The 12,792-nt window shown below is 40.0% G+C and overlaps 1 protein-coding gene across 5 annotated transcripts in view; it reads left to right on the plus strand.

Moving 5' to 3' along the window:
- Positions 1-12,792, plus strand: part of CPNE4 (copine 4) — a 526,674-nt gene that overhangs the window by 460,610 nt on the left and 53,272 nt on the right. The gene's annotated exons all lie outside the window — the stretch shown is intronic.

The following is a 12,792-nucleotide window of genomic DNA, read 5'->3' on the forward strand; positions in this document are numbered from 1 at the left end:
CAGATTACTCTCAGAGGATCTCCAATCAGACTCACAGCTGACTTCTCATCAGAAACTCTACAAGCTAGGAGGGAATGGCGAGATATAGCCCAGGTACTAAGAGAGAACAACTGCCAGCCCAGAATATTATATCCTGCAAAGCTATCATTTGTGAATGAAGGTGAAATAAAGACTTTTCATAGCAAACAGAAATTGAAAGAATTTGTTGCCACTCGTCCAGCCCTGCAAAAGATGCTTAAAGATGTGTTACACACAGAAACAAAGAAACACGGTCATCAATATGAAAGAAGGTAAAGGAAGGAAACCAAGGAAGGAAAGCTCACAGCAAAAGATCACAGGGAATTCAAAGCATATATTAGAACTTATCTTTGGCAAATGGCAGGGCAAAGTTACCACTTATCATTAGTCACATTGAACGTGAATGGCCTGAACTGTCCAGTTAAAAGACACCGATTGGCTGATTGGGTTAAGGAACAAAACCCATCTATTTGCTGCTTACAAGAAACTCATCTTTCCAACAAAGATCCATACAGACTGAAAGTGAAAGGCTGGAAAAAGATATACCATGCCAACAGAAATGAAAAAAGAGCAGGCGTAGCCATCTTAATTTCAGACACCATAAACTTTACCACAAAAACCGTTAAGAGAGACAAAGAGGGACACTACATAATGATTAAGGGATCAATTCAACAGGAAGATATAACAATTATCAATGTATATGCACCTAACTACAGGGCACCGGTTTATCTAAAAGATTTGTTAACGGACTTAAAGGGAGACTTAGACCCCAATACAATAGTACTGGGGGACTTCAATACTCCACTCTCAGAAATAGACAGATCAATAGGACAGAAGATCAACAAGGATACAGTAGATTTAAACGACACTATAGCCCAAATGGATCTAACAGATATATACAGAACTTTCAATCCTACAGCTAAAGATTTTACATTCTTCTCAGCAGTACATGGAACCTTCTCTAGGATTGACCACATACTAGGCCATAAAGCAAGTCTCAGCAAATTCAAAAGAATTGGAATCATACCATGCAGCTTCTCAGACCATAAAGGAATGAAGTTGGAAATTAGCAACTCAGGAATCCCTAGAGCATATGCAAACACATGGAGATTGAACAACATGCTCCTGAATGAACAATGGGTCATAGAAGAAATCAAAAGAGAAATCAAAAACTTTCTGGAAGTAAATGAGGATAACAGCACAACATACCAAAACTTATGGGACGCAGCAAAAGCAGTGTTAAGAGGAAAGTTTATATCAATAGGTGCCTACATCAAAAAATTGGAAAGGCACCAAATAGATGAGCTTTCAATTCACCTCAAGGATCTAGAAAACCTACAGCAAACCAGACCCAAATCTAGTAGGAGAAGAGAAATAATTAAAATCAGAGAAGAAATCAACAGGATTGAATCAAGAAAAACATTCCAAAAAATCAGCCAAACGAGGAGCTGGTTTTTTGAAAAAATAAACAAAATTGACACCCCATTGGCCCAACTAACTAAAAAAAGAAGAGAAAAGACCCAAATCAATAAAATCAGAGATGAAAAAGGAAACGTAACAACAGACACCACAGAAATAAAAAGAATCATCAGAAATTACTACAAGGACTGTATGCCAGCAAACAGGGAAACCTATCAGAAATGGATAGATTCCTGGACACATGCAACCTACCTAAATTGAACCAGGAAGACATCGAAAACCTAAACAGACCCATAACTGAGACAGAAATTGAAACAGTAATAAAGGCCCTCCCAACAAAGAAAAGCCCAGGACCAGATGGATTCACTGCTGAATTCTACCAGACATTTAAAGAAGAACTAACTCCAATTCTTCTCAAACTATTCAGAACAATCGAAGAAGAGGGAATCCTCCCAAACTCTTTCTATGAAGCCAGCATCACCTTAATTCCTAAGCCGGAAAAAGATGCAGCACTGAAAGAGAATTACAGACCAATATCCCTGATGAACATAGATGCAAAAATCCTCAATAAAATTTTCGCCAATAGAATGCAACAACACATCAGAAAGATCATCCACCCAGACCAAGTGGGATTTATCCCTGGTATGCAGGGATGGTTTAATGTGCGCAAGACAATCAATGTGATACACCACATTAACAGACTGCAGAAGAAAAACCATATGATTATCTCAATAGATGCCGAGAAAGCATTTGATAAAATACAACACCCGTTCATGATGAAAACTCTAAGCAAACTGGGTTTGGAAGGAACATTCCTCAATACAGTCAAAGCAATCTATGAAAAACCCACAGCCAACATCCTATTGAATGGGGAAAAGTTGGAAGCATTTCCACTGAGATCTGGTACCAGACAGGGATGTCCACTCTCACCACTGCTATTCAATATAGTTCTGGAGGTTCTAGCCAGAGCTATTAGGCAAGAAAAAGAAATTAAAGGGATACAAATTGGGAAGGAAGAACTCAAACTATCCCTCTTTGCAGATGACATGATTCTTTATTTAGGGGACCCAAAGAACTCTACTAAGAGACTATTGGAACTCATAGAAGATTTTGGCAAAGTAGCAGGGTATAAAATCAATGCACAAAAATCAACAGCCTTTGTATACACAGACAATGCCATGGCTGAGGAAGAACTTCTAAGATCAATCCCATTCACAATAGCTACAAAAACAATCAAATACCTTGGAATAAACTTAACCAAGGACGTTAAAGATCTCTACGATGAAAATTACAAAACCTTAAAGAAAGAAATAGAAGAGGATACCAAGAAATGGAAAAATCTTCCATGCTCATGGATTGGAAGAATCAATATCATCAAAATGTCCATTCTCCCAAAAGCAATTTATAAATTCAATGCAATACCAATCAAGATACCGAAGACCTTCTTCTCAGATCTGGAAAAATTGGTGCTGAAATTTATATGGAGGCACAAGAGACCTCGAATAGCTAAAGCAATCTTGTACAACAAAAACAAAGCCGAAGGCATCACAATACCAGACTTCAGGACATACTACAGGGCAGTTGTAATCAAAACAGCATGGTACTGGTACAGAAACAGATGGATAGACCAATGCAACAGAATTGAAACACCAGAAATCAACCCAAACATCTACAGCCAACTTATATTTGATCAAGGATCTAAAACCAATTCCTGGAGCAAGGACAGTCTATTCAATAAATGGTGCTGGGAAAACTGGATTTCCACGTGCAGAAGCATGAAGCAAGACCCCTACCTTATGCCTTACACAAAAATCCACTCAACATGGATTAAAGACCTAAATCTACGACCTGACACCATCAAGTTACTAGAGAACATTGGAGAAACCCTTCAAGATATTGGCACAGGCAAAGAGTTTCTGGAAAAGACCCGGGAGGCACAGGCAGTCAAAGCCAAAATCAACTATTGGGATTGCATCAAATTGAGAAGTTTCTGTACTGCAAAAGAAACAGTCAGGAGAGTGAAGAGACAACCGACAGAATGGGAAAAAATATTTGCAAACTATGCAACAGATAAAGGGTTAATAACCAGAATCTACAAAGAGATCAAGAAACTCCACAAAAACAAAACCAACAACCCAATTAAGAGATGGGCCAAGGACCTCAATAGACATTTTTCAAAAGAGGAAATCCAAATGGCCAACAGACACATGAAAAAATGTTCAAGGTCATTAGTAATCAGGGAAATGCAAATCAAAACCACAATGAGGTTTCACCTCACCCCGGTTAGAATGGCTCACATTCAGAAATCTACCAACAACAGATGCTGGCGAGGATGTGGGGAAAAAGGGACACGAACCCACTGTTGGTGGGAATGCAAACTGGTCAAGCCACTATGGAAGTCAGTCTGGAGATCCCTCAGAAACCTGAAGATAACCCTACCATTCGACCCAGCCATCCCACTCCTTGGAATTTACCCAAAGGAATTTAAATTGGCAAACAAAAAAGCGGTCTGCACCCTAATGTTTATTGCAGCTCAATTCACAATAGCTAAGACCTGGAACCAACCTAAATGCCCATCAACGGTAGACTGGATGAAGAAATTATGGGACATGTACTCTTTAGAATACTATACCACAGTAAGAAACAACGAAATCCAGTCATTTGCAACAAAATGGAGGAATCTGGAATACATCATGCTGAGTGAAATAAGCCAGTCCCAAAGGGACAAATACCATATGTTCTCCCTGATCGGTGACAACTGACTGAACACCAAAAGAAACCTCCTGAAGTGAAACGGACACTATGGGAAACGGTGACTTGATCAGCATAGCCCTGACTGTTAATGAACAACTTAATACATTATCCCTCTTAGTAGTTTTTTTGTCTGTTCTACTTAATATGACTGGTTTCATTCTGTAATTAATACACAGTTATTCTTAAGTGTTAAAAATTAACTGAAATGTGATCCCTGTTAAACATAAGAGTGGGAATAAGAGAGGGAAGAGATGTATAATTTGGGACATGCTCAAGCTGACTTGCCCCAAATGGTAGAGTTAGAAACATACCAGGGGATTCCAATTCAATCCCATCAAGGTGGCATGTACCAATGCCATCTCACTATTCCAAGTGATCAATTTCAGTTCACAATTGATCATAATGAAAGGACTAAGAGTCAAAGGGAGCACATAAACAAGTCTAGTACCTGCTAACACTAACCGATGGAATAAATAAAGGGGAGAGTGATCCAACATGGGAAGTGAGATACTCAGCAGACTCATAGAATGGCAGATGTCCTAAATAGCACTCTGGCCTCAGAATCAGCCCTAAAGGCATTCGGATCTGGCTGAAAAGCCCATGAGAGTATTTCAGGCATGGAAAGCCAAGACACTCTGGCAAAAGATCTCTGTGAGTGAGATCCCAGTGGAAAGAACAGGTCTTCAAAGAAGGAGGTACCTTTCTCTGAAGGGAGGAGAGAACCTCCACTTTGACTATGACCTTGTCTAAACAAGATAAGAATCGGAGAACTCAGAGGGCTTCCATAGCCTTGGAAACTCATGACCGGAGCATAGGGAGACTACTGATGCCATAGACAGGAGTGTCAATTGGTAAAGTCAACAACAGGAGTCACTGTGCACTTACTCCTCATGTAGGATCTCTGTCCTTAATGTGCTGTGTATTGAGATTTAATGCTATAACGAGTACTCAAACAATATATTTCACTTTGTGTTTCTATGGGGGTGCAAACTGTTGAAATCTTTACTTAATGTATACTAAACTGATCCTCTGTAAAAAAAAAAAAAAAAAAGAAAGAAATTATCAACTCCCAACTTGACTCTCACTGGGATTAAACATGACAATAGGTCGGATCTGATTTCATCATCACTTAAAAAAATCATCTATTATTTTTCACTTTATGTTTCTGTGTGAGAGCAAACTGTTGAAATCCTTACTTAATGTATACTAAGCTGATCTTCTGTATATTAAGATAATCGAAAATGAATCTTGATGTGAATGGAAGGGGAGAGGGAGTGGGAAAGGGGAGGGTAGTGGGTGGGAGGGACGGTATGTGGGGGAAGCCATTGTAATCCATAAATCGTACTTTGGAAATTAATAAAAAAAAAGTTAAAAAAAAGAAAAAAAATTAAAATATCAATTAACCAAATTGAGGGAAACACAAATGGAAAAACATTCTGTGTTCATGGATTGGAAGACTTAATGTCAAATTATGCATACTACTAAGTAATCTGCAGATTTAGTGTTATCCCCTTCAGAATTGCAGGGGCAATTTTTTTACAAATGTAGAAAAAATAATACTAGAATTCTTACACAAACACAAATTTTCCTGCTTTAAAGTCGACTGGTTATGAACTGTTTAATCACATCTGCAAAATAGATTAGTGTTCAATTGAATAATTGAGGAGTGTTGACCAGTTACCCTAGCTGACATATGAAAAAAAATCATCACAATAAAGCTATGGTGCAATAAAGTGGCACAACATCTTTCTTCTATTAGATTCAAGGCAAATGTAAAATAAGAACAGGAGAAAGGGGCTGGCACTGTGGCACAGCAGGTTAACGCCTCAGCCTGCAGCACTGGCATCCCATATGGATGCCAGTTCAAGTTCCAGCTGTTCCACTTCCAGTCCAGCTCCCTGCTAATGCAACAGAGGGTGGCCCAAGTCTTTGGACTCTTGCACCTATGTGGTGCAAGCTCCTGGCTTCCGGCTCTGCTCTGGGCGTTGCAGGCATTTGGGGAGTGAACCAACACATGAAAAATTTCTCTCTCTGTCTCTCCCTCTCCCTCCCTCCCTCCTTCCCTCCCTTCCTCTCTCTCTCTCTCTCTGTAACTCAGCCTCTCAAATAAATAAATTAATCTAAAAGAAAAAGAGTAGGAGAGAGTAGCCTAATCCTTCAAGACACACCATTTATGTGAGGACAGCAGAAATAGAACACATGCTGCTTGTCTTTGCATTTTCCTTCATGGAAATCATGAGCAGGTTCTCTGTGTTGCTTGATAACCTCAGAAAATCCTAGTAATTTACAGTTCAATCAGAGAATGGGGATTTTACAGAGTTGACTTAAGAGACCTTGATTCTGAATTCACACACATGCTTCTATGAAGAGGAAGCATGCATCACAGAGAACAGACCAGCTGTGACATCGGACACCTGGGTTCGAATCCATCTTTGTCACTTGCTAGGCGTCTAGTCAAGCCACTTGTTCCCTCTAAACCTATAAATGACATCTATGAATGGCAGTCACCTGCAGCTAGATAACAATACTAATATTGTCACTTTAGGGCTGTTGTAAAGAATTGAAGACCGCAAACACCCATGGCCTAGGTTCATAAAAGATGCTGAATTGAGACAATCTGTGAAACTGAAGGGCTGAAGTAAGCCTTTCGTTCAATGATTTCCTAGTGCTAGCTGTGTAATTTTGGGGAAAGCTACTTCGCTTTTCCGTGCCTCAGCTTCTTCATCTGTAAAATGAACTTAACAATATAGTGCTCTGGGAACTCACATGCATGAAGTGCCCTGAATGGTGTCTGGCTCATAGTAAGCACAAATGCTTTTTAACTATTATAGTTCACTATTTATGATAGTGATAGTGAGGAAGCAGGAAACCTGAATTTTAGTGCCTCCTTACTGGGTGAACTTAAGAAGTCACTTCCCAGTTTCCTTTTCTGTAAACAAGGAAGTTGGTTAGACCATATGTCACATTTAGGCATCTTAATATGCTCTACCTAATGCAATATTAAAATGTGAGAGGGCTTTCTGGCATGTAGACAGTTGTGAGCTCCAACGATGTCTCAAGGCCTCCCTGTTGGTTCAGGCCAAGAACCCTGCCTCTGGCTCAGTTTTTCTACAGGGTGGTTGATCTGTTTACTTTTCCCACAAGATGCAATCCTCTGGCAGCTGCATCAGAGCTGTCATAAGCCAGCTTCATGGATGAGAGGGGAAGGCTGCTTTTAGTTGTCTGCTTCACCATGTCTTAAAGTCCTATGGGATCCCTTCTGAGAAAGGTCAAAACAAAATTCTGCAGCTGCCATGATAAGACAAGCTAGCTGGATGAGGAAGCAGGGTCCATGTAAGAGAAGTGGTGCCTGCTGCTGAAGACCCAGACAGGGGTTCCATCAAGCCTGACTCAACCTCCAGGATAGTCAGTGGTTTGGAATGCACATTACAAACATCTGAATGTTGCAGTTTGCAGGTGGATGAGGAACAGTAACAACCAAAGAACAATGAGCAATCTAAGAGTACCAAGGGGTGGCATACAGTTTATGCCCCCTCCCCTGAAGATGGGGCTCCCCTTCTTCCCAGTGCAAGGGACTGTTAAAAAGGCTTCTCCCCTTTTCCTCTCTTGTATTTTATTTATCTGCTACTCCCAACGGTAGAAGAGTAAGTGTGTATTTACTACCAGGCAAAGTTAGGAGCCTCAGACCAGGTCCCAGGAACTGTTCTTTTTCTTTCTCTAGATCCAACAAGTGTTTTCTGCTTCATGCTCCGGGTAGTAAACATGCAAGTGTCTGGGTCAGTGAGAAGGGGCTCATCAGAGAGCAACACTTGGTTGCACCAGCAGACAGTACACAGAGCTCTGCGGTGTGGTGATTGCTGTGTACATCCTGAGCAGTTTTTCCAAGTGACTGAATCCTTGATTTGTTCCACTGCCCACTGGAAGAAATGAAAAGGAACTTCACCCTCCCTTGTAATTACAAAGGGTCTTGTCACTCTACTGAAGTGTCATTGTATTGCTTAGCATTTCAACAAGCATGAACTCAGTCTTTCATCCACTTTATTTTGCACCCTGTGCAACTAGACCTAAATTTAGTATTTCCAAATTAAGGTGCAATACCACCCCACCAGCTCCTTTATAACTTTTTCCACTTGACTTTCTCTACTGTATCTTTTGCATGTAGTCCTGCAGTTTCTGTTTGAACATTTCTGGCATAAAACATATTCTTTCACAGACATATTGTTTTGTTTTGGGATGACTAACTATCAGTCAATGCTACTTCTTTGTGACTTCCCCTTAAAATTTTTTTTCTCACTGTGGGAGTCAAAGTAAGTTGCAATACTTTTTCCTGTGATGATGCTGGAAGTATTTAAATGGTTTTTAAAGGAAGTTATGTCGTAACAATTTCAGAGGCTGAAAACTAGATTTATTTCTTTTACTCATGTGGGTCCATCATGGGACATCTGGAAATCCTGCTGTGTGTGACCCTCACCTAGGGACTCAGGTTGACAGAACAGCTACTGTTAATAATGTTGTTTATCACTAAGGTGTTGAGAGAGATAAACAGGTAAACCACACTCCAGCTTTTAAAGCTTCCATTTGAAAATGCTCAGGTGGTTTCTACTTATATTTCATAAGCCAATGTGAATTGTATGGTGATAGCCAAACCCAAGGGGGATAAAGAAATATAATCCTGCCATGTGATCAGAAGGAATATATCCCAAGATATATTTAGTTCCAGCACTGAAGGCAATCTTTATAAACTCAATGATCATATTTTTTATTAAAAGGATTTTCAGACCTTCAGATGCATGCATTTTTAGATGCTAACTTTTAGCATCTTCCAGTTGAGTAAACAAGTAATGATCTAAACACAAGAATTATTTTATCTGTATTTTAATTATAAGTCTCCAATCTTGGAGGCTAAACTTTTCTAAACACTCACAAAGAAAATTCTGATTCCATGTGACTACAAAAGAGCCTAGTATTTCTGTGGATTCTGCCCCTAGGAGTCACCTGCAGTCAGTTCTCTGTCACTGCCAGGCTGGGTCAGCTTTTCTCTGGTCCGCTTGTCCTCAAACACAACAGAGCTCCCCTGCTTCATTGTGCAAACCACCATCAGCATCACGCTGCTAGGAGTAGCAGGCTTACTGAAGTCTCAGGGTTAGCAGGAGAAGGACAAGTTTGGGTGGTTGTGTATAATTAACTTGACCTTAGAAATAAGACACCACCCTTTCAAAGTTCTCAACCTATTTCTTGCCTCCTCCCACCCAATGCATGGTCCATCTTCAGCCCTCTGGTTAAATCTGCCCCAGTTTCTTCTCAACCCACATCCTTGTTCCCACCTCTGTGCTTTTAGCCACCAAGAGCAAAACACAACTTGATGATGGCACATTTTTCAGCAGAGCAGTTTAGCTCTCTTTGTCTTAACTTTTGCATTCTGCTTTATTCTCCTGCATTATTTCCAGAGGATTTATTAATGTTTTCTAAGCAAAAAAGGAAAAAAAAAATGTTCAGTGAAGGCTTCCACATTTTAAGAGAGAGCAGAAGCTGAGAATTCCTTGTAGCAAATGCTTTTTATGCTTCCCCACCACATGTTAGAAAAACTTGAAAATATTGTAAACATAAATCTTAAAAGGTAAATTTGGAAATATGTAGGGAATTAGAGTGTGAAAGACTTTGGAAGACCTGTTAGCCTATACACATTTTTTAAGCAGGGAATTGGCAGGGTTGGTGGGTCACAGAAGTAGGAGAGTGAAAGAACTACCAGCTGAGGCCTGCCAGACCATAGATGGAATAATCAGTGATAATGTAGCCAGGCTGTGTTCGGGAGGACAGAGAGACCTAGTGTGGGTGACAAGGCAGAGCGTTGGAAATGATGCCCAGTTTTCTGTGTGCAGCAACAGGATGAATGTTGGTGCAATCTACTGTGTCAGAAAATGAATGAGTAGGCAATTTATAGATTCAATGCAATACCAATCAAGATACCAAAGACCTTCTTCTCAGATCTGGAAAAATTGGTGCTGGAATTTATATGGAGGCACAAGAGACCTCGAATAGCTAAAGCAATCTTGTACAACAAAAACAAAGCCGGAGGCATCACAATACCAGATTTCAGGACATACTACAGGGCAGTTGTAATCAAAACAGCATGGTACTGGTACAGAAACAGATGGATAGACCAATGGAACAGAATTGAAATACCAGAAATCAACCCAAACATCTACAGCCAACTTATATTTGATCAAGGATCTAAAACTAATTCCTTGAGCAAGGACAGTCTATTCAATAAATGGTGCTGGGAAAATTGGATTTCCACGTGCAGAATCATGAAGCAAGACCCCTACCTTACACCTTACACAAAAATCCACTCAACATGGATTAAAGACCTAAATCTACGACCTGACACCATCAAGTTACTAGAGAACATTGGAGAAACCCTTCAAGATATTGGCACAGGCAAAGAGTTTCTGGAAAAGACCCGGGAGGCACAGGCAGTCAAAGCCAAAATTAACTATTGGGATTGCATCAAATTGAGAAGTTTCTGTACTGCAAAAGAAACAGTCAGGAGAGTGAAGAGACAACCGTCAGAATGGGAAAAAATATTTGCAAACTATGCAACAGATAAAGGGTTAATAACCAGAATCTACAAAGAGATCAAGAAACTCCACAAAAACAAAACCAACAACCCACTTAAGAGATGGGCCAAGGACCTCAATAGACATTTTTCAAAAGAGGAAATCCAAATGGCCAACAGACACATGAAAAAATGTTCAAGGTCATTAGTAATCAGGGAAATGCAAATCAAAACCACAATGAGGTTTCACCTCACCCCGGTTAGAATGGCTCACATTCAGAAATCTACCAACAACAGATGCTGGCGAGGATGTGGGGAAAAAGGGACACGAACCCACTGTTGGTGGGAATGAAAACTGGTCAAGCCACTATGGAAGTCAGTCTGGAGGTTCCTCAGAAACCTGAAAATAACCCTACCGTTCGACCCAGCCATCCCACTCCTTGGAATTTACCCAAAGGAATTTAAATTGGCAAACATAAAAGCGGTCTGCACCCTAATGTTCATTGCAGCTCAATTCACAATAGCTAAGACCTGGAACCAACCTAAATGCCCATCAACGGTAGACTGGATAAAGAAATTATGGGATATGTACTCTTTAGAATACTATACCGCAGTAAGAAACAACGAAATCCAGTCATTTGCAACAAAATGGAGGAATCTGGAACACATCATGCTGAGTGAAATAAGCCAGTCCCAAAGGGACAAATACCATATGTTCTCCCTGATCGGTGACAACTGACTGAACACCAAAAAGGAAACCTGTTGAAGTGGAATGGACACTATGGGAAACGGTGACTTGATCAGCATAGCCCTGACTGTTAATGAACAACTTAATACATTATCCCTCTTAGTAGTTTTTTGTCTGTTCTACTTAATATGACTGGTTTAATTCTGTAATTAATACACAGTTATTCTTAAGTGTTGAAATTTAACTGAAGTGTGATCCCTGTTAAACATAAGAGTAGGAATAAGAGAGGGAAGAGATATATAATTTGGGACATGCTCAAGCTGACTTGCCCCAAATGGTAGAGTTAGAAACATACCAGGGGACTCCAATTTAATCCCATCAAGGTGGCATGTACCAATGCCATCTCACTAGTCCAAGTGATCAATTTCAGTTCGCAATTGATCATAATGAAAGGACTAAGAGTCAAAGGGAGCACATAAGCAAGTCTAGTACCTGCTAACACTAACCGATAGAATAAATAAAGGGGAGAGTGATCCAACATGGGAAGTGAGATACTCAGCAGACTCATAGAATGGCAGATGTCCTAAATAGCACTCTGGCCTCAGAATCAGCCCTAAAGGCATTCAGATCTGGCTGAAAAGCCCATGAGAGTATTTCAGGCATGGAAAGCCAAGACACTCTGGCAAAAGATCTCTGTGAGTGAGATCTCAGTGGAAAGAACAGGTCTTCAAAGAAGGAGGTACCTTTCTCTGAAGGGAGGAGAGAACCTCCACTTTGACTATGACCTTGTCTAAACAAGATAAAAGTCGGAGAACTCAGAGGGCTTCCATAGCCTTGGAAACTCATGACTGGAGCATAGGGAGATTACTGATGCCATAGACAGGAGTGTCAATTGGTAAAATCAACAACAGGAATCACTGTGCACTTACTCCTCATGTAGGATCTCTGTCCTTAATGTGCTGTGCATTGAGATTTAATGCTATAACGAGTACTCAAATAATATATTTCACTTTGTGTTTCTATGGGGGTGCAAACTGTTGAAATCTTTACTTAATGCATACTAAACTGATCCTCTGTAAAAAAAAAAAAAAAAAAGAAAGAAAAGAAAAGAAAAGAAACTATCAACTCCCAACTTGACTCTCACTGGGATTAAACATGACAATAGGTCTGATCTGATTTCATCATCATTAAAAAAAATCATCTATTATTTTTCACTTTATGTTTCTGTGTGGGAGCAAACTGTTGAAATCCTTACTTAATGTATGCTAATCTGATCTTCTGTATATTAAGATAATCGAAAATGAATCTTGATGTGAATGGAAGGGGAGAGGGAGTGGGAAAGGGGAGGGTTGCGGGT

This window comes from Oryctolagus cuniculus, chromosome 4, assembly GCF_964237555.1.
Source record: "Oryctolagus cuniculus chromosome 4, mOryCun1.1, whole genome shotgun sequence".
Taxonomy (NCBI): Eukaryota; Metazoa; Chordata; class Mammalia; order Lagomorpha; family Leporidae; genus Oryctolagus; species Oryctolagus cuniculus.